This window comes from Aplidium turbinatum, chromosome 8 (genome assembly GCF_918807975.1).
Source record: "Aplidium turbinatum chromosome 8, kaAplTurb1.1, whole genome shotgun sequence".
Lineage (NCBI taxonomy): Eukaryota > Metazoa > Chordata > Ascidiacea > Aplousobranchia > Polyclinidae > Aplidium > Aplidium turbinatum.
The window spans coordinates 9,213,916-9,237,623 of NC_137479.1; the positions used below are offsets into that span (position 1 = coordinate 9,213,916).

A 23,708-nucleotide genomic window follows, 5' to 3' on the forward strand; every position below is an offset into this window, starting at 1 on the left:
GTCTCGCATTTTTGCTTTTACCTTTCAGAAGGCGCAGCACATCATGCATTTTTGAATGAAAGCTGTCGAAATGAAAGTGTGTTCAGAAGCTGTCGTGCGGCAGGCACAAATGGGCGTCTTGATTTCAGTCGCTGCTGTTCTCCAAGTAGGCGCTGGAATGTACTGTGGAGGAGGTGGTCGGGGTCCAGTGCGCGACGAGCAAGGGAAATTATGGCTCCTTTACAGCGAAGCTCAGCAGGTTGGATGCCTGCAAGGATGGGAAGGCATTCTGCTGGAGTGGGACGCAGGCATCCAGTCACAGTGCCTAGTGCGTCGTTGATAGCAGTGTCAATGTGGCGGGTGTGAGAGCTGCGGCACCACACTGGTGCGCAGTACTCGGCGGTAGAATGGACGAGGGTCAAGGTAGCTGTGCAAAGGGTTTTCGCGTCAGCTCCCCAGCCGGAACCCGCCAGCCGCTTCAAAAGTGCAACGCGCGCAGATAGTTTTTTGCGCAGTGACTCCCGGTGTCGTCGTTACGTGAGTGACCTGTCCAGGGTTACGCCAAGGTAGGTGGGTTCGGCGCAGTATGGCAAGCGTTCGTCATCGGTGGTAATGTTGATCTCACGTTTTGCTTCCTTGTTGTTTAGATGGAAGGCCGCCGACACTGTCTTTGCTTTGCTGAGCTGTAGCTTCCATTTCTGGAGATATCTTAATATAGTTGACATGTGCTGGCTTAGGTTCCTCTCCATTGACTGCCAATCTCCGGCTGGATGTAGGAGAGCCAGGTTGTCTGCGTAAGCATAGGCTACTTCCTGGAGATGGTGTCAGGCAGGTCATAGATGTAAGTGTTTGTTATAGTTGTCATTTTATTTACGTTGAATATATGTAACTCGTGACCAGCGTCACTACATAATCACAGTTCAGCGTTTTCTGGTGCAGACGTTGGAATTGATTACCACCGCACTGCGCGTGTAATCAATTGAGCGTTCTGTACCACGTTCCTTAGTTGATTGTTTTGCGTTTCTTTCTTGATATATATTGAGTTGTTTTTGTGCACATAAGTCAGTAAGTAACAAGAGGTAAATGGTTTTCTCACTTGGTTGGCTATCGCTACAATTATTATTGTTTATTTTATATTAAACGTCTGGAAATACAATAGACATTTAACTGACGTCGTCGGCAGGATCTTTACAGAATTTCTACAGGATTTTAGAAACATGGAGAAGCTGATCGAAATCCAGCAACAACAAATTGCCAACCAAGAACGCCAGACGAAGGAACAAATTGCCAGACAAGAAGAACGTCAACGAGAACAAGAACAACGTCATCAAGATCAAATTGCCAACCAAGAAAAGCGCCACCTTGAACAACTACGAGCCCAAACTTCAAGACCACAACCAACAACAATACAACAACAGGTATCTTTACCTAAGTTCGTAACGTTCGATGCCATCACTAAACTGTGGGCAGACTATTGGAAGAGGTTTAACACCTTTGTAGCAGCACATTCAGTCGCACAAGACAAAATGCCGCAGGTTTTTCTCACCAATCAATCACCTACAATCTACAAAATGTTAACAAATTTGGCTGCGCAGGAAACAAACCCAAAAGAAGTCAACGATCTCACCATGACGGAAATTACAAATTACATGGCTCAACAATTCGACCCAAAACGCTTCATCATGAGGGAGCGATTCCGTTTCTGGAGCGAAATGAAGCGCAAGCCCTGTGAAACAGCTCAAGAACTAGCCATCCGCATACGCCAGGCAGCTGCCACCTGTGACTTCTCGTCCATTTCAAATCCATTGGACGAAGCTTTACGTACTCGTTTTATTTGTTCAATAGGTAACGAGGCTGTGCTTAAGGCGTTATTCAAAATCAGAGCTGATGAACTTACTTTCAAACGTGCAGTGGAGGTTGCATCAGAAACCGAAGAGGCAGCCAAGGTGGCCAAAGAAACTGTTTACGGCACTCCACCAGCACCAGTTGCGAAAGTAAGGACCATCAGCAAACCTCCAAAAACTAGGCAACTTACAGGTACTTTCTTTACTTCTAAAAATAAAGAATGCTATTGTTGTGGTAATTCCAACCATAACGCCAATGACTGTAGGTTTAAGAAAGCCACTTGCCATTTCTGCAATATTACGGGACACTTACAGAGTGTTTGTCGAAAGAAAGCTAGACAGTTCAAACCTTCTAAAGTAAATTGTATCGAGGAAATTAACATGCTTTCTAGTTCTTGCAGAAAACCTCGAAATTCAAAGTTGGAAGTACCGATCTCCATTAATTCGGTAACCACACACTTAGAACTGGACACTGCTACAAATGGAAATTTCCTTTCCAACGACGTCTGGACTCGGGTAGGCGCACCTCAATTGCAAGCACCAGTGTCGCAGTTCCAATCTGCTACCAAGCATCTAGTACCAATCACGGGTTCTTTCACGGCCCAGGTAACTTGTCCTTCCACGGGAAGGTCAGATAATATTCCTTTTGTAGTCACGACAGTCAAGGGACTAAACTTGCTAGGTCGTGATGCAATCTCGTCTTTAGGAATTTCTATCGATAAATTCCTTCTGTCTAACTATTCTACTTTACAGAGTATCCAGTCATACGATAAGCCTGATAAGAGTCTGGAGAAAGCATGCTCCCTCTTATGTGACGAGTTCAAAGATGTTTTTAAGCCTGAACTCGGGTGCTTACGAGATTATGAACTAGACATAGATTTTAAGTCTGATGCTAAACCTGTTTTTCTAAAACCTAGGCCTGTAGGCTACCTTTCGCGCTAAAAGAGGACTTAGCACAAGCCTATGATTCGGGCATTGCTCGTGGTGTATGGACACCAGTTCAGTTTTGCGATTGGGGCACACCGGTTGTTCCAGTCCGTAAGCCTTCAAACTCTTCAGAAGCGAAGGCCAAGTTACGCATATGTGGCGATTATTCAGTCACGGTGAACCCTTCCCTGGAGACCCATCGTCACCCGTTACCCTTACCAGAAGACTTAATGCAAAAGTCGGGTGGTGGGTACGGTTTCAGCAAGATAGACTTGGCTGATGCCTACAATCAGATTCGACTTGGTCCTGACAGTCGAAAACGACTCGCATTAAGCACTCACCGTGGCGTACTTTTACAAAATGTTTTACCTTTTGGCATATCTTCTGCTCCAGGTTATTTTCAGAAGATCATGGACGACCTTACAGCCGACCTTCCAGGGGTCGCAGTCTACCTAGACGACATTCTTGTCAGTGGCACTACTGCTGAGGAGCATCTCCAGAATCTTAGACGGCTCCTCGATCGACTTCACTCAAAAGGCCTGAGGTGTAGGAAAGACAAGTGTAAGTTTGCACAACCTCAGGTAGAGTATCTCGGACACATTTTGTCCAGGCAGGGCATCTCCAAAGGTCCCAAGGTAAACGCCGTACTGGAGATGTCTGCCCCCACTGACGTATCTTCTCTTCGTTCATTTTTAGGTTCCTTACAATTTTACTCGAAGTTTCTACCGTTGAACACTTCTACTGTAGCAGAACCACTATACCATCTCACGAAAAAGGACATTCCTTGGAGATGGGGAAAACAAGAGGAAAACTCTTTTGTTCAGCTGAAGCATTATCTTTCTACTGATGAGGTTAGTAGCTAACTGCTCTTGGCTGATGCTGAGCTGCGTCGGAGTCTGCCTCGCTTTCTGACCTAGTCTTATTCTGAAACGATCCCTGTTCCATATCTAGAAAGCTAAAACCTCAATTGCTAAGGTAACAGGGATCAGTAGTCAGTAGATGTTACAGAAAATATATTTCGCACTTATTCAGTGCATCGTCAGTTCTGATAAAGGGCAGTTAAAACCTACAAGTAAATCAAAAGTGGGAAGAACTAACTGGAAAAATGAATAAAAACTAATTAAATGAATTAAGGTTCAGACTTTAGGGAAAAAAAGCTATTGATTTGGTTTCTAACCTACAAGTAATGTTTTAAACAACATTACAGTGACGTAATAATGTCAAAACATGAGCGTAAAAAATTGAAAAAGCATAAGCGTAAATATTGAAAAAATGCTGAATGAAAACTAAACCAAGCCGGCAGTAAAGTGAATTACGTATCAAATATAAACTAGAATTGATGAAAGAGCGATGAGCAAAGCCTGCAAATGTAGCGTTGTAACAAATTACGGCAAAGAAAATAAAGTAGCCTATAGCCTATGCGGAACACGGCAGTCAAAGGCAGTGATAAACAAACTAAGTACAGCGATAAATAATAATTAAATGGAGCGTCTTGGAAAACACAAAATGTAGCGTTGTGGAAAAAAAAGAGTAGGCAAAGACGGCAGTGAATAATAAGGCAGTAAAATATTGAAAAAATACCAAAAATGTAGTGGAGCGTCAAAAAATTAAACTTGTGGCAGAATTAATTTTTGGATATTTATTTTGGCATGTATCCTATGTATCCATTTATCTTCACAAGCATCTAGATTATCAATATTGGGTTGTTCAACAAATGTGACATTGTAGCATTGGGAAAGTTGTGGTTCAGTACTTAGATCATGAAATACAGCAAAATGTTTTAATAACGCAGCCCTGTCATTATTAGAAGAAAAATCGAAAGTGTTCCAAGTTGCACGATGGCCTGACCAGCGAACCGAAAATTTATTAACCGTTTGTCCAACATATTGTTCATGGCAAAGTAAACATGTTGCTACATAAATCCCATAATTGCTGCAATTGAGTTCCTGTTTTAACTTAAAAAGTCTTTGCGGAGTGCTCAATGTCGTTGTACGTGAAACTTTGTTTCTTTTTTTATTTTGTTTGTTATTTTTTTTATTATTATTTTTTTTTTTTCTTTGGTGCTACTTTGTTTCACCGTTACTCAGATGGCACAGAACGGCCTATAGCAAACGTTTCAAAGATATTAACAGCTTCGCAGAGAAACTATAGTCAAATTCAGAAAGAGGCTTTGTCGATAATTTTTGCGCTAAAGAAATTCTATCAATATCTTTTTGGTAGATCATTCCTTTTGGTCACAGATCATAAACCATTGCTTAGTCTTTTTGGCCCGACCAAATCGACACCTTCTTTGGCAGCAAATCGTTTGGCTCGTTGGGTACTCTTTTTGTCGCAATTTACATACACTATTGAGTACAGGAAGACGAAGGATCATCAAAACGCTGATGCTTTGAGTCGCTTACCAGCAGGAGGGGATAAAGTCTTCGATAAAGAGGAAAGTGCGGATGACATTGATATCGTCTGTGCTATCGATGCTTTGGATTTGCAGGTCCAGACCCCAAATGCCGCCTCACTGCGTAAAGAATCTTCTAAAGATCCTATCATTTCCACGGTAATGCGTTTCATTCATGAAGGATGGCCGGCCAAGTCTTCTCCACAAGACCCGGTCGAACCGTTCCGTAAGTACGCACACTCTCTTTCTACTTGTTACGGATGTCTACTTTACGGTTCCAGAGTGGTCATCCCTTCCAAACTTCGTCCTTCCGTCCTTCAGTTGCTTCATGAAGGACATTTCGGCATTGAGAGAATGAAGCAGTTGGCAAGGACGTCCGTCTACTGGCCAAACATCGATCGAGACATCGCGGAACTTTGTCACAAGTGCAGTACCTGTGACGAATATCAACCGCAATCTAAAACCCAGGTCCAATCATGGACGGTTCCAGAAGCACCGTGGAGTCGCTTACACATAGATCATGCGGTAGAATTTATGGGTTACCATTGGTTACTCAGCATTGATGCTTTTTCTAAATACCCTTGTATTCATGCTAATACTTCCTTATCTTCAACAGCTACTATCAACCTGCTAGAAGAAGATTTTGCTCATTTCGGCTATCCCCATACTGTAGTTACCGATATTGCTACTACTTTTAAATCCACAGAATTCCAAACTTTCTGTAAGGAGAGGGGTATGGTACACATCACGGGTGCCCCTTACCATCCGGAAACCAATGGAGCGGCGGAGCGCCTCGTACGTACGTTCAAGCAAGCACTTCGCAAATCTTCCCTGCCTCCGAAACAAGCCGTCTTGGAATTCCTACAGCAGTATCGACGCACGCCCACTCCGAGTGGCTACTCTCCAAGCCAATTACTCAACAATCGTCAGATTCGAACCAAGATCGACACGCTTCTCCCCACACCATCTCAAGTGGTACCCCGACAAAACCCTCACAACACGGACGCCTCTGAAGTTACAAAACGACATTTCAAACCGGGAGATCCCTGTTACGCGCTATCATTCACTCCACGACGGAGCCAGGATCCTCGTTGGGTTCCAGCCGAGGTGATTAAGCGACAGGGTAGCCGAATCTTCCTGGTATGTCTGCTGCCACATGGTCCGACGTGGAGGCGCCATATGGACCAACTGCAACCTCGCTATGCATCATCGGAGGACCAGGAGCCGGGAGAAACTCCTGCACCAACAGTCGACTCCTCCGCTGTCTCCACCTCAGCTCGAACGGATTCGGACGACACACCGACTGTACCGGAATTCGGGCCACACAACCCACGAAGGTCGAGCCGTCGCCGCAGACCTCCGGCCCGTTTCGGACTTTGAGAGTTATTGTTTAATTCGGTGTCTTGTTCATATTTTTCTTTGTGTATAAAAATTATCGGGGGAGGTGTTATAGTCGTCATTTTATTTACGTTGAATATATGTAACTCGTGACCAGCGTCACTACATAATCACAGTTCAGCGTTTTCTGGTACAGACGTTGGAATTGATTACCACCGCACTGCGCGTGTAATCAATTGAGCGTTCTGTACCACGTTCCTTAGTTGATTGTTTTGCGTTTCTTTCTTGATATATATTGAGTTGTTTTTGTGCACATAAGTCAGTAAGTAACAAGAGGTAAATGGTTTTCTCACTTGGTTGGCTATCGCTACAATTATTATTGTTTATTTTATATTAAACGTCTGGAAATACAACAGTGTTAAAGAGGAGGGGGGCCAGGACAGAGCCCTGTGGGACACCGTTCCTGAGTCAACGTAGTCTACTTCGTCGGTCGCTACCGGTGGAAAGGGTAAAGCTGCGGTTTTACACAAGTTCCATAATCATATGGACCATGTGCCTGTCAGGAAGGAAACGGAGTAGTTTGCAGGTAAGGCCGCTGTGCCATACAGTGTCGTAGGCAGCCGTGAGATGGACAAACACGGCGCCAGCCTTCTTTTTTGCCGAGAAGCTATCCTCAATGTCTTGGGTCATCAGAGTGACCTGTGTACGGTTGATCTTCCGTGGCGAAATCCGGCTTGTTCCCGAGGGAGCTGAGGGTCTATTATCGGTTCGACACGGACGTAGATAAGTCTCTCGAGTATCTTGAAGGGGATACAGAGCAGAGAGATGGGACGGTAGCTCTTCGGATCCCCTGGGGGCTTCTTCGGCTTTGGAACTGCAACCACTAGGGCTCTTCTCCAGATTCTTGGGATGCGCAGGTGACGCAAGCAGCAGGAAAGGAAGTCTTTTAACTAGGACCTCATAGTGGGGGCAGCTTAATTGGAGTATTAGTTCCGGGCATAGGTGGTCAAGGCCCGGAGATTTGCCTGGCTTTCGGTGCTGGAGGGCGGAGGCAAATTCCTCTGGGGTAAACTCACCAGAGATGTTGCCCTCGACAGGTGTTGGGACCTTCCAGAGGTCCGTCATTTCTTTGAGGACGGACTTGTCTGATTCACGGTCTCTCGTTCTGTGCACTCCATTTTTCACAAGTTGTGAGGCGATGGCATTTGCTGAAACGGGGCATTGGCGACGAGGAGCACATGATCTTCCAGTGAGGTTGTTGAATGTAGCCTACTCCGTGCTGTGCGGCTGGAGTGCGTGAAGTCGATTGAGTCGATGGCTTCTCTCCGTGATTTGTCACAACCCAATATCCGCCATTTTCAAGCTTTCGAGATAAACGACTTTTTGTGTTTATAGCTGTAAAATTAACAAGGTAAAACACTCGAAGTTGACATTTGGAAGGCTGGAGGGGACAACCAAACAAAATTTTTAAGAATGAAATTTGAGCTAGGTTTTTGTTTGTTTATTAAAATATGGCGTATATTTGGTTTTGCCAGATAACTAGTTATAAAAAAAGTATTAGGTTTGTATGATAAAACCTAATATATACTCTCGATGTTGACTTTAACCGCCTTATTGGCTTATTTAATGTTATGTTTGTGTATGATAAAGCCTCATATAAGCTAAATGTTGACTTTGACCACACTATGTTGGCTTTGTAAGCCTAAATCAAACCTAAAGTACCGGTAAGCCTCTGGATTTCTCCCAGAACTGTGTATCATTTCATCATTGTAATCTCCAGATGACTTTGCTGATATCACAGAAGCCTGCTAGGTTAAAGGCTATCGCTGACTCAAAATTAGTTGCTGGTAGCCTACTTAATAACCATGCCTTCATTTAAGGCAGAGGTGACGAACCTGCGGCCAGCGGGCCGTCAAAGAGTTTTGTGAGGCCCGCAAAACGATTTGACAATCGCTCATGCATTAAAGACAAAAGACATCTCAAAGCTGTTTTATGCATTCACTGGTACACCTTTCCTTTGCTATTTTCTTGCCCTAAACACTAACTTTCAAGGTTTAAAGTTAGAAAATAGGAAAGCTATAAGGCAAAGTTGTTAAAACCCTATTCACCAACTTCACCTTGTATTTTTGGTCGATTCCAATCTATGACGTCATAGAATTTTGACAAGCGCTAAGTTGTGTGGCCCGATAACTCACGTGTAATTGACAAAGTGGCCCGCGACCGGAAAAAGGTTCGTCACTCCTGATTTAAGGCTACGGTACCGTACTACATTGGCTACACGGCATCTGGGACGGTTGATTAAAAATGACCAAACACACTGAGTAGCGTACTCCCGGCCTCTGCTTTAAAATCTTAATAATCATATGCAAGCTAAGTTATTTAGCGTACCGTAAAGTCAACTAAAAGCCATCAGTACACCAGTAGGCTACGAAACATCAAACTGATCGGCGAGACGTAAATGATACGGCATTTAATGAAAAGAAAAGCTAGTGTGTTCGGATGGACATTTTTAGGCTAGCCTATATAATTAAGCTTACTTAGTGCTTGACAACATTTTCGCCCAATCTACTTTATCAAACGCTTTTAAATCCGCTTCATACAACTCAAGAGATGTAAGATGTTGTGAAATAGCCTGCTGCAATTGCTTCTGAAATTATGGCTGTCACGTGACGATATCCTGTTACGTGGTTGGAGTAGATGAATATGTTAGGTTTCAGAAAATTATTCTGGCACAGATTAGAATATGTTAGGTTTTACCTACCAATTATCTCGAAAACCATACTACATTAGGGCACAAATTTTTGTCAGGAGATGCATAAAGTCTTTAAACGTAGAAAAATGCAAAAAAGTCATTTTCGACAAAATGGCGCATATTAGGTCTACCAAAATCACGGGAGTTCTGTCCAGCGCTCTTTCCTCTTTGAATCCAATCTTGCCAGCAGGGCTGTTGCTGAGTTGGAGGTGGCGGTGCACTGGGGGTAACGGAAGAAGTCGCGGTAGAGCCTGTCGCACTTCGCATCCCAGCAAGGTATGTAGCTTGTTCGTCGACCTCGCGGGATGGATTCTTTTGCCGCAGATATGATTGCATCACAGAAGTTCTGGTAGGCTTCGTCCACTTTGATGGTGTGTGGGGATGGGAGGTAACTGTGTAGCTTCGTTTGTGAGGAAGCTGTAGTATTCCCAATCGGCCTTTCTGAAGTTCCATCGCTTGACAGGCTTGCTCGGAATAGGTGTGGCAACCCAGTAAACATTTTTCCTTGGCCCAACGTAGGCTGACGGTTGTTCGGGTTGGCTGAGGGTAGTGTAGTTTTGCCAACTTTGCCAACTTTTGAAATATTTTAATTGAACATACCTTCGAAGAATTGTTTAAGTTTGCTTCATCGTATTCCTTTTACAATTGTAATGGGACAATGAAAATGCAAAAAAACTTAGAATTAGAAAGTCGGTTTTTCCAATGTTGGTGTGCAGTTGTACAGAACGTTGGGCCAACGTCATTATTTGCGGGCGAACTACGGTAACCCCTCAATTTTTTTACGTTATTGCTATAAGTAAAAAAAAAATTTGAAATGTTTTTCTAAATCATGCATCACTATGAGGATCACTAATTCTGAAAAAAAAACACTAATTTGCAAATTTAGCTGCAGTTTTTCAAGTTTGTTAGCAGCAGCTAGTTTTTTTAGTGTTCTACTATGGCTCTATATAACTATACTCTGCCTTCTTAAAATTGATCAGGGCTGTAGTTTCATCTCGCAATTTTTACGTGCTCCGTTCATTTTTGTTTTCGAAGTTTTAATTTTATTTTCTAAAAAAATTATGACAACACTGAGCTGAATAATTGGACACAGTTTCCCGTACCATGTGTTTCAGGCAAGCACTTTAAAAAAACCATAAACATCTTATAACCAGGGTTGTCAGATTGGAATAATTGATTCCAGATCTGGAATCAAAACGAACTGTCTAGTAGAGAAAAAAAATGTCTGGAATCTGGAATAATTTTTAGAAGCAAATTGGGATTATTTAGACAAGTCTAGATTGTTTCGGTAATTGTCTTTTTTTCATTGCATTTAGTAGCTGCAACGCGTGCGCGTAACTTTCTGCCCTAGTTCCGTCTCTTTCTTTGAAACTTTGTTGCTGAATTGCACGCTCTCTGGCGCGAAAGCCTGTCTAGGAGAAGTGTGACGCAACCTAGTTAGCTGACAGGACTTTCCGCACACTTAACACTGGGTTATATTTCCATGTACATTGTATGATACATGTTAAGTTTACTTTTAATCTGTTATGTTTTTAGGTTGTTACAGAATACAGTACCGTAGTTATTGTTAAGTACCGGTACGGTATTTATTGATTTTCATATTTTGTTGCATCGAAGAAGTTAGATAAGAAGTTCAAAAATCCAAGCGTATGTGAAGTTTATTGTAGGAAGAATATGGCTCTACGCAGTGGCATATCCTGGTGGGTTGAGCAAGGGATTGAAGGGAAGCAATAAAACTCATAGGGGGTAAGAACGTTTCGAAGACACGCGTATTCTAGGGGTCCGAGGGCATGCCCCCTGGAAAATTTTTGCAAAATTACACTCAAATAATGGATTATAGTGCTTTCTGGAAACACTTTTAGGGTAGGCTAATATTTGTATGTACGGTATGATATTTTTTAGCAGATGTACAGCGATTAACTTATCAAAGGTAGCTCTTACACAAACAGGCAAAAACTGGGCAAGGCTTCTCAGCAGGAGGCAACCCTACGTACATTTTTCAAGAATTCTAATGATATAAAGAAAAAAACAGTTGCTCTTTCACTTGCTGTGTTCATTTGTTAGCATACATCGTTTACACTGCCGACCATTTGACAAACTTTTTCAACAAGCACGCAGGCACAGACATAAAATTGGGGTGAACAAAGGCTACAAAACTTGATAAAAAATATGCTGGCATCATCTTATCGTAGGGATATTTTCATTTCAACATGAAGATTCTCACCACTACTTATTGTAAGTTATATCATATTTACAACATACACTGCGTATTTAATGGTATTTTGTTTTAGACTTAAAATAAAATGTCTAGAATAAATTTAGAATAATTTAGAATCAAACTGACATGCAATCTGGAAGGGAAGGCTACAACTAATCTGACAACCCTGCTTATAACAACTAGACAGCGCATCTCGATTGAAGAAATTAAAAAAAGGCATTTGCCATTGTTACTGTCTCAAATTTGCGTGAAAGCTGCGCTGTTACAGCAAAGCCATACAACAAAATCTGTCATTTTTACACTGATTCAACGTCTACAGACGTTTGTTAACACTTTGCTCCTCAAAGGGAGGCCAGATTTGGCCCCCCCCTCATATTTCCTTTAATTATTTGAAGCACAGTAACGCCATGCACTTGGTTTTTCTTGACTTTTCCTAAAATTGCCAGGCGGATCTGATGATATTAAATTTGATGCTAAAAGTTGTGTAGTTTTCTTGTAAATTCAAGATTTTGGTGAATTTTTACTATTTCTAGCTAACTTCCAGCAAAGCGTGAAATGGATTACATTGCGATGACAAGCCATAAGCTCATAATTGCTTCGTGTATCGATATGCGCGAGCAGAGAGAAGCATCCTCTTGCTTTCTTTTGTTTGGTTTGACCTCAATAATACAAAGCGCGTTATTTCTTATGCTACAAAGAAAAGCCAGTGATCGCAAAGCTGTTAATTAGAAACAATAATAGCAAGCTTTTTTGCGTTATCAGCTCTACAAAGAAGAATAGCAATCCACGATCAAAATAGTAGGCTATGGAGGCCACAAACTATTCAAAACAGTTGTTTCAAGCAGATAATATTCATTGACGAATAAAAAACGTTACAATAAGAAATCTTCTCTTGGATAAAGACACGAAAACCTGGTTTCGAAATAAACGTTCTATGGAAATGCTCTCATTGACAAAACTTGCAATTGAGGAAATGTATCACTGCAAATGCTTTTGGGAGAAGCCGGAGAAATAGCGTTTTTGCAAACAGTAATTGTGAGATACACTCAAAATTATGAGATAGGCTCCCTTTACACGTAGCAGCTAACTCGATGGCGTCCCTTCACTGCTTTATGTCGCCTACTTGTTGTTATGTCCTGTATTTTTGTTTCACAGTGCACTGTGTTTTGTTCCAAAGAGCGCAAAATAAAGATGATAATGCCTCATCTACATTACAAAATATTTTGTAATGTAGGCCTACAAACAAAATGTACAATGTACACAATGTACATTACAAAATATTTTGTACTGTAGACGAGGCATAAATTTAGGCGTCACATAAGACAAACAACAAATCAGCTTTCTTCATCATTGATTCAACATCTGAATACGTTGCGCCAATGTATAAGAGGCCGGCTATTGTGAAGACCCGCCATTTATAAACGATCCGATTATACCAAAAGTGGGACAAACTAGTGGATCAAAGAATGAATAAATAATGCTGAGAAAACTAAATCTAAGTGACGAACAATACCGATGTCTTCATTTATCTTGGAAAAATGCTGCCTAAACTTATCAACAAAAAATACAGTAAATAACGGCAAGGATCCCGAAAGCAGAATTTGCTCGACTTTGGCATGAATTTAGTCAGACATCTACAGTAATAATTCCACACATGATACATAATAATCAACCTGGTTCAAGGCGATTTGTGTAACAGTTTAGGGGAAGACACTACTTGAAATGATGCACCACACAAAAGATTTTCAATGAAGACTGAGTCTAAAAACCGATGTGGATAGTGCTGCACAATAACTTCAAGTTTAGGACAGAAGAGGCACAAAATATCACGATAAAAATAAAGACCTTGTGGGAAATTTTCGAGAATCATAACACGATGCAAATACCATAAACGCTTAGTTTGCATGCTGCTCTAAGCTGGCCGGCAACCACAAAGGTAGACAATAGCCTACAGGCAGTTTATAATTCGATAACAGCGCAATAAACATTATAAATACGTAAACCGACAATTTTCTTTTACAAACGTTTTACGTCTAATAGTAAATTTTCCCCCAACAATTTTTTGTGAAGCACTTGCAAACCACGGTTTTGTAAAATAATTCATCATTATTATTTTTTACTTCTCGGATATTGTAAAACGTCATCAGCAAAATCACAAAAAAAATTTCATTACTTCAATGTAGTAGGCCTAAGAATTTTTTATAGAATTGTAGCCACGTTGTTTCAACAAAGAAGACATTTTTTAGCAATGTAAAGTTATAGAAAATAATTTGCAATCATGCAAATGGTTGGAAAGAATCTAGGAAGTCTTCTCACAATCTGGCACAAAATGATTATGTTTATTGTATCTCAGTAAAATGTTTTTTTTTGGCCAGAAACATAATCACTGCCTTGCTGACGTTGTCACTTTTACGCGTATTTTTAGTGCTTCAAACAATAAGGACCCAGTCAGCAATCCAGTTCTTTTACATTGATTCAACATTTGTAAACGTTAAATTTATGTAGATTTGCTGACTGTGGGTTATTTCACATTTCCTTTGTTTACGCATGTTCCTCAATTCGCTGTTGCATTATTTCGACGCTGGCTGACTAAAAATGTATTTTCAAATTGATTGACACAATCTTCAATAAAAAGTGAGCTTCGAACTTAGCTTTGTTGATGTAAATGCTGTATTTTTTGTGGATGTAATTTATGAGTCATGTTTATAAACACCCGTAAGCGAAATGACTTATGATGTGGCCTGCATGATATTTGTGTTGCGACTTGACACAAATCCACAATTTCAAAAGCACCTAATTTGAACTTAGAAATTTCAGATTATTTCAACAACTTGTTCAATTGTCTTCTTTCTACTAAAAATATTCATTCTACAAACTCAATTGTAGACCTAAAATACACAAACGAAGATGTAAACAGCTATTCAAGCAGGCTAAGGTGTTACTTATGAGAAATTTGGTTCCATAAAACTAGAAGCTAGCCATGAGTTTCGGAATGCATTAGTTTAGGATAAAAATGTAAGACAACAAACGCAGTTTTGTTTTTTCAAATTCGTGTAACAATATTACTCTGATTGTAACTATTTTAGAATCAGTGAGTAGCTTACAATAAGATTTGCTCGCAAGTCGTAAATTCTAATCAATGCAATGATTCGGCACACCGCACACACACTTCGTGCGTTCGATCGAGCTCTTTGTTATTTAGAAGTTTGCATGAAATCGGATTAGCACGGTAATTAAATAGCGGCGAGTTAAATCAAAATTGTCGTTTTTGGGTACCTTTGCAAAAATTGAAATATCAAGTTTAACATATAAAATTTTAAAATAATGAGTTTTCAAACTTATAGACAAATGATTTGTTTTCACACCAGTGCAACTTCTGTTGAAATAGCATCAGCGGATAACTCGTAACAGCTGATTGAATTTGATCCAAAAACGGCCCCCCCTTGAGCAGTTAACTTCCAAAAAAACGTTGAAAAGCAAAGGGTTAAGACAGAATTTTTGTTAAGCGTTTTACGAACCAATTTAGCTTGTATTTGCTTGCAGGTTTTCTTACCAATGCGGTAAAACCTAATTTTTAAATAACATTTGTACACAGTTTTGACTAGTGTAAAAATATGATTATTGGTAACGGTGCATTCAAACACATGATCCGAGAGATTGGTAAATATCTTGGAATAATATTTACTCCTTTTATCATCTGAATTGTATTTTCTTCGTTTTCTACATCCATATGCACAGCACACCATATCTAAAGCATTGACAAACGCGAGTAATTGGTACATTGTAAAAAATGGCGGACATCTGAACGTGCTTTTTCAAAATTCGCTAAAAAGAGATGACGATGCGCATGCGCAGTCAGAAACTACAATTGTCTGTGACGTGAATCGTAAAAAACGCGCGAAAACCCAAATGGAGTTGGACGCCATTTGCATTTGCAGTTTTGTCTTGTTCGCTTGCAGAATCAATGGAAGTTTATTTGTCAAGTTTTCTTCCGTATTTGAGTTCATAGCAAAGTAGTCACTTGCCTAATGTCCCTACCATGTTTAAATGCCCCAGTTGAATGACTTTTTAGTACGGATAGCTTGAAGAACATTAAAACTGACTACAGGAACAGTTTAAAGTCAGAAAGTTTAGTTGGTTTGCTACACACCCAAGGTATGAAGTCAGCTGACAAACTGGGATTAAGGGATCGAGCTAAATTGTTGCAGTTGGCAAGGGTTAATGAAGAGTTCAGCTACAGATGCTGAAGCACATGAACTAATCAACTAATTACTAGTCGAATTAGCTCTCATGAATAAGTCGATAGTCGTGCACAGTTTATGTCATTTTTAGCATGTGATAAGCATTGGGAAATCTTCACTGTATCCCTGCAATGTTAAACATCACTGTAATTTAACATACCGTACTGCTTTTTGCTGTGAGACTTTGCCCACTAATACAACAAAGTTATGTAGAATGGTTTTTGCTAGTGTTGTTGTTTAAACCGCTTAACTCTTGCTTTTTGTTTCAGAACGTGAAACTGTTTGAATGTAATAATGATTTAGGGAACTTTGATGTAATCTAGGAATTTTTAGACGTAGCTTTGGGGACTTTCAGGTTTTCATTTATGAGAGCACTGCCCAAATGAATGATCATCATGAAACTCAGGTAAGGTTTATTGCAGTTGACTCTAATCTATTCTTCAGGGTAAACTATTTAATACTTTTTACGGCAATTACGTGACCTGTTTATTGGTTTTGAAGTAACATTTTTAGAAGTAGCCTACTCGATTTTTTCAAAAAGTGGTATCTTCACTTTCAAGTGGCATAAAAATGACTATTATGTCAACGAGAAGTTTTTTATCAGGATTCAAATGTTGCTACTATCACCGCATTATGTATATACCACAAGTTTTTTGCAGATTGTTTTATGAAGTAGATTGCGCAGCATCGGATGCAACCTAATTAGTACCACCATGAACAATTCGTACCGTCAGTTCGTACCTTGAAAAGATCGAAAAAAAAATTAAAAAAAGCCGAAGTCGCTGATCACAGTTTCTGCAAATATTTTAAAATTTTTCCGCAAACAAACAAAAACTCTTAGGATCATTTAAAGAAATTTTTAAATGTTTGCGGAAACTTTGATCAACCCTAATCCCGAACCCTTTTAAAATGTTTGCGGAAACTCTAATCAAGCCTAACCCTTTTAAAACGGTAGGCCTACCTCTAAATACCCATTGTCAGGCATAGTAGGCTTTTTGGGGGTTTGTGGAGCATTTTCAGGGGTTGTCAGGTATTGTGGAGTAGGCTAACTACTTTCAGGCATTGTTGGGAATTTCCAGGCATTGTCGATCATTATCAGTGGTTGACGGGTTTGTTAGGCATTATAGCATTTTCAGGGGTTGTCAGGCATTGTAGAGTAGCTACTTTCAGGCATTGTCGGTAATTTCAAGGCATTGTCTAGGATTTGTCTAATGCCTGACAATGGGTATTTAGAGGTACCCCTTTTTAAATGTTTGCGGAAACTGCGAGTGCGATCGGCGACTTCAGCAAGCTCTTAGGATCATTACCAGAAATTTTAAAATGTTTGCGGAAACTGTGGAAAAATGGAAACTGCGATCAGCAACTTCGGCTTTGTTCTATTTTTTTTCACTCGATCTTTTCAGTTTGTTTGCTTGCGGAAACACCCTAAACCTTAACCCTTTTAAAATGTTTGCGGAAACTGCGTTCAGCGACTTCGGCAAACTCTTAGAATCATTACCGGAAACTTTAAAATGTTTGCATTACCGGAAATTTTAAAATGTTTGCGGAAAAACGGAAACTGCGATCAGCAATGTTCTATTTTTTTCTCTCGATCTTTTCAGTTTGTTTGTTTGCAGATACCGATGCCTAGCTAATCGATATCTAATCCTTTTAAAATGTTTGCGGAAACTACGATCAGCGACTACAATCAGCGACTGCTTTTTTAATTTTTTCTCTTGATCTTTTCAAGGTAACTGAGGGTACAAATTGTTCATTAGGGTGGAGTGAAAAATAAAAAAAATTGAATTTCAAAAAGTGGTCTTGATATATGGCCCCAAATATCAAATGAAATACTTCTATCATAATTTTGGGTTCTTGCACCCTCTAGTGGCCGTGCAATTTCACCAAACGAGCTGAAAATAGCTAATTTTGCCATATCTTGATAACTGCTTATACTAGAAAGTTAGTTTTTGGCTTAAATGCTGCAGAAGTAACATGTTTCTATCTTATTTCCAAAGAACATTCTCTTAAAAATGTGCAGAAAAAAGTTACAAGCAAATTACTGATTTTTTAAAGTAAAATCAAGCACTGATGCAGTGGGTGCGATGTCAAAAGTGTATAATGATTGATCTTATGACTGTGAAACATACCCCATCAAGTAGAACTACTTTTAAAAACTTACTCAAACAAATGAAGTCCTCTTCTAGTATAAATACACTTGATCTTAGCAATCAAAGAATCAATAAAACAGTCTAGTTTCAAAGTGGACTTCGAGTAACCCACTATTTTTATGGCTGATTCACACTGTCACACTGTCACAGTTGTTTTAGAAATTCTTAAATAAACTGAATTCATTGTGTGCATATTTAATTTGTATTTCAAATGTCATATTGGAGTCAAAACGCTTAGTGTGAATCAGTCCTTCACATTCTTACAGACATGCTGTTGTATTATATGGTTTGTATCACACAACTCCATATTGAAAACACAAAAATTTCAAAGCTGGTTTCAGCATCACACAGTATTAGTCTGCACAAACATTAAAATCGTGTTTGGTATTGAAGAATTTCGTCAGCTTTCAGGACTTTAGTTTTTGTCTGATAGTGATGAGGCCATCTCTACGTTTTAATCCAAATACATGAGCAGATGCTTGATATCTTTGAGGTTTAAGTTGACAACTTGGTGAAAATATTTAGCCTTGATGTTAATAACTGGAATTTGGAACAATCTGATGTTGGTATCAATGTTACTGTTTGGAGGTTTGGGTTCATTTACATACCCACCTTCAAAGTTGTCAATTGGAATGTGGTATTGTGCGTTTGATTTACGCATATCTGTGATCTTGTTTATTGCAAGTCTTCAGAGGTTACACTGCAGTTGGTTGGATAATTCAGCTAAAAACAAAAACGGAAATAATTGTAACGAACACTTCATAGGTGTCATGAAAACAGGGAGGGCAAAACATATTTTGTTAAAATAAAGCCCACCCTATTTCGACACCTATGTACGCTGGTAGCCTGGTACGCACCGCGACTGTTTGATGGGACTGCTTTCTATGCTGTTTTAACGATCTCGGCTTATGCATTTCAACATCCATCTGTTCTATTGCAGTTCAAACAACTGTGTCGTATCTAGGAGGAAAAAGCCTATACGACACGGTTAATCGATTGATGCCTCAGGTGATGTTAAACGAAGTCGCAAGTTACGTCTCGCGGACCGGGAAGGGGAAAATACATTAAGTGGAGAGAAAAAGTTTTCTTTTGATTCCATGCAAAACTTAAAGAACATGGTCGTAGGTAAGTGTTTGTTTAAGTTTTGTATTCACCTCTTGTTGGTATGATATCGTCTCCAGAAAGAATACTTACTGTTCATGATTAATTTTCAATGAAATAACAACCTTGGATATAACATAAGTTTTGCAGCATCTGAAGTTTACCTTTTTCGTAATCTTTTTTGTCAATTTGCTGTTTACTATCCCTGATTAATGCCTCAGTCTAGATCTAGTTGAAAAACACCTGCTGTTTACTCGTGTGCAGTAAAAAAGATGAGATTAGAAAGTTGATCTGGCCGATTTCGCAGGGAAGGGTGGCCTTCTCTGCGAAAAGGTCAGGAAGGCCGACCTTCCTGGGTTCGGCGGCTATGCTTATGGTGATGTCCTCGCTTTTATTTTTATTACAGCTCTCCTGATGATCGTGCCATGCACGTGAAACAGACTGTAGACTCTGTAGAGCAACGTTCTTAACCTTTTCTGACCCGTTACCCCACTTTAAGCAATTAAGCATGTTGGGCATCTTAAATCTATTATTTGTCTATTAAATCCCATAATCTTGTCCATTTGCCCTGCAAGCAGTTCAAGGCGTTTATGTCAGAGAAAAAGTCGCACAAATAAGCAACCTTCGACAAGAACACGTTGTTCTGCATCTTCTCGTGAAGACTTCCAAACAGCAGCATAAAATTAATTCCATTCGTACCAATTTTATTAGTCTTTGGCAATCAATTGAATGGAATAGCCAAAGCCAAACCCAACAATGATTTAAGTTTGATTAAAAATTGGTAATAATTTGCACTGTCCTGCTCATTGCCCTCTGGAAGACCTCAAACTTCCCCAGATTGAGTAATTACCCACAGGTTAAGAGCCGCTGGCCACTGCTGTAGATGATTGTGTAAAAATAAAAATCGATGTAACATTATTTGTTTACAAAACTGCTTTACTTATAGATGTTGTCCAGAGCAATACGAAATCATGCACTCTACAAGAAATCGACCACAAACTGGGCGACTGGTTTAAGACGTGGGAAGACCGCGATGGGGGCCGGCTTAAACGTCTTGCTACAAAAAGTACTGCGGGTATGTTCATTTGTTCGCTCCGTCACTGACAAATCGTTACTATTCTTTCAATAAGGGCAATAAAAGCATTTTTATTTACTTAACCAGCGATTAGTTTATTGCTGGAGCAGAACTTCAAGAAATATACACACATTTTAAGACTTGACTTCGAAAATCTATCAAACGATAACAATAATAATTTGCACTGGTTAGAGAAGGCAAACCGCATTAACACGATTAACGAATGTGCATTAATGTTAGAGGTTGATAGAACATAACGGTATACCCATTCCCCACCCCATCGTATAGGCTACGAATTACAGAATTAAAACATACTGAGGAATGTTAGGATGTATTAAAAAAATGCTTGTTATTGTAACATAACCGGGTGTTGCATACACATATCCATGGGATATGTAGCAATTAGAGTCTGTTCTTTCATGGTGCTGTAAACACGACCTAATTTGCACTGTACAGTATATTTTCTTTCATCCCTGCTTTCTTTACAAATGTTGCATATTGTTTTATAGGTACTTGCGTTTGAGCCGCCACAGATCACGTTGTTACATCCAGGCGCAGTCTTCTGATGAGGCATGAAGTACCTCAGTCCACTGTGTTTTTAGACTTTTATGCATGTCTTGTCGTAGCTGTGAATTGTGCATTGGTGGTGCATTTTACCATTCGAATAAATGTATTTTTCAACAACTTTACGTTTGTTTACATCATTGACTTAAATTTGCTCAGTATAAGAAGATGGTCATCGTATTGGCATATTGGATCATCAGGACAGTGTCAACTTGAAATTGCAGGTTAAGTTTAACCAACGTTGCTCAACTACAACGATTAGTGCAAAATATGTATGGCCAACTGCGACGAAAAGTGCAAAGTGCGTTTGGCCAGCGTAGGTACCAACGATGAACTACGTTGGCAGTAGAGTTGGGATTACGTAGGCCCAAAGATTTTAAAATAAGTCGGCTCAACTGCGACGAATGGTGCAAAATACGTTGGGCCATCGTAGGGTACCAACGATGAACTACGTTGGGTGCAGAGTTGGGATAACGTTGGTCCAAACATTTTAAAGAAGTTGTCCCAACTGCGATGAATGGTGCAAAATACGTTGGGCCATCGTAGGGTACCAACGATGAACTACGTTGGGTGCAGAGTTGGGATAACGTTGGTCCAAACATTTTAAAGAAGTTGTCACAACTGCGATGAATGGTGCAAAATACGTTGGGCCATCGTAGGGTACCAACGATGAACTACGTTGGGTGCAGAGTTGGGATAACGTTGGCCCAAACATTTTGAAGAAGTTGTCCCAACTGCGACGAATGGTGCAAGATACGTTGGGTCAACTTCGGCCACAACGTAGTGCCAACGGAGGAGCATTATTTTACCAACTGTCACACTACGTTGGGCCGAAGTACAATGTTTGCTGGGAAAGCAAGGGGGACGTGATAAGCGAGGGTCGATGTTGAGACCTTGGGAACTTCTCTAGCACACGTCTATCCGGCTGGTGATCATCGGGGTCATCACTTGCGAAAGCCAGGTCTGAGTTCGTGCCAGTGTTCCAACAACCGGAAAGGAAGCTCGCTGCGCTCTTAGGATCGTATAAGAGGGCGAGGTTGGTGTTGGTTGCCCAAGCGGCTAGACTTTCTTCGTCGTTGTTGATGGTGTTGTAGCCCCAGTCAGTGTGGTGGCAGTTAAAGACGCAAGCGTAGAGGCTGGGGTGGGAGAACACTGGAATGGCTGTTGATGTTATCCGCGAAAGTGGGGTCTTGTAGACATTGACGATGTTGTAGCCTGCTACATCTACACAAAGCCACTCGATCTCCGATTGAGCTTGGGATTGATCAACCTAGCACCAGCTCAGCTGGTCCCCAGCCAGCAAGCCTATATGGGCCCCACATGGGGACCCATATGGGCTGATGTACGGGCCCCATGTGAGATGCCCATATGGGGCCCATACACATTGTGTCCGCCGGCATCACATTGCCCCCATATAGGCTGCCCATATTCATTGATGGGTTGCTCACACTCAACCCACAAATCTAATATGGGCTGCCCATATGTAACCCATAAATCTAATGCAGGCTGCCCATATGTATATCAGGTATATAACAGCAGACAGATGCCAAAGTACCAAACTGCAAGCAGTGAACTTTGCGCAATGCATAGCAAGCAGTGTTGCCACCCACATCAATTTTTAAAACATCAAATTTTTTCATAAAAAACATCAAATTCAAGATTAAAACATCAAATTGAAAGCTCGGGTGTGTTTTGTCAATAAAATGATAAAAAAAGACAAAAATTAGATTAAATCTAGACTTTCTTCGTAAAATTTACTTAAAAGTTTATTTAAAAAACAGGTTTTCAAGAAAAACTACTTGGCTAGCAGAATTTTATATGCAACTAAAGTAACATTGGTCTACAAAATTTTTTATTTTGCTCCAAAACTTTAAAGACTGATTTAGAGTACGTAATTTTGGGATGCTGAATCCGAACCTGACCTCAGATTTATCCTATCACATCAGGTTTGTGAGATATGATAACAACAAATCGTTACTTTTATCAAAAGTGAATAATTTGTTGTTGCGTTTACCAACAACATATGCAGTGCTATAACGAATATGTATAAATTGTAATAAATTTAAACTTTTTGAAAGTAACTATATAACTAACTGAGTATAAGCATCAAGAAGCACGCAACGATTATAAGCAATAGTGTGGAAAACAGACAAACGGAAAACAAACTACATTAGGAAAAGGCAACTGCGTAACTAGAAAAGAATTTGCACCACAGGGTGCGTGATACATCTAATAAATGTTGAGGAGAATGGATGCGCCTCCCGCAAATAATTGTTTGTTTAAATTTGGATTACAGCGTTTATGTTGAGATTTATGAGTAACTGAAAGTAACTAGTAACTGTAACTAGGAACTGTAACTAGTTACATTTTTGAAATCGTTAACTGTAACGGTAACTCAGTTACTATTTTGGCCAAGTAACTGTAACTGTAACTCAGTTACTTTTGAAAGTAACTTTGCCCACCTCTGAATACAGTACATGTTTAATAATCGTAATGTGACTCCAGCACCGAGTCAGACTGAGCTCACCCTTTAAACCAGCCAGTGGTGCCAGATGTCACCACTGCAGCGGATTAATACTCATCCGCTACAGTTCTTTTATACTTCAATTTTATTTTTCATTGCTGGTGTGAACATGTAGAGAACGATAAAGTAAACACACGAATTTTACACCAACAAAAGAAAAAGATGACAAAACCAAAATGTTTAAAATATGCATTAATTAAAGAGTGTTTGAAAAACATGATCTTAAAAATGCACAGCCACCAAACCTAGAAAAGAAAGAACTTGCTATTTTTCGGGCTTTTTCAGAATTATTTTTGCTACAATTTATTAAAATTCCCTACAAGTCATAGAATAGCCTATCGATAAATATTAATATTATGATATAGACATAGAAACAGGTAAATATCCATTTGGCCTTTTTTACGTAATATTTTCCTTGTTTTGGCCTTTTTTTGTATTATTTTGGCTTTAAGACCTTTTCATAGTATGGCAATTCTGTATAAGGGCAAGAGATCAGCTTGTTGCTCTGTCAGACAAGACCAGTGCTTCCCCTTTAAAAATTTTATCCCGAAATCGGGATTTTTCAACGCTTCGAAGGATAAAAAATGGAAATGAAGATAGGAA

The 23,708-nt window shown here is 39.9% G+C and overlaps 1 protein-coding gene across 2 annotated transcripts in view; it reads right to left on the reverse strand.

The window, feature by feature from the left end:
- The window catches only part of LOC145775679 (heparanase-like), a 79,822-nt gene that overhangs the window by 25,080 nt on the left and 31,034 nt on the right, over positions 1 to 23,708 (reverse strand). Inside the window, exon 1 of one of the 2 annotated variants that reach the window (XM_082587019.1) lies at positions 1,877 to 1,986. The exons of the other annotated variant lie outside the window; for it this stretch is intronic. The gene's annotated coding sequence lies outside the window, so the exon portion shown is untranslated. Of the gene's footprint in view, positions 1 to 1,876; positions 1,987 to 23,708 lie in introns of those variants that run through there. 2 annotated transcript variants of the gene reach the window in all.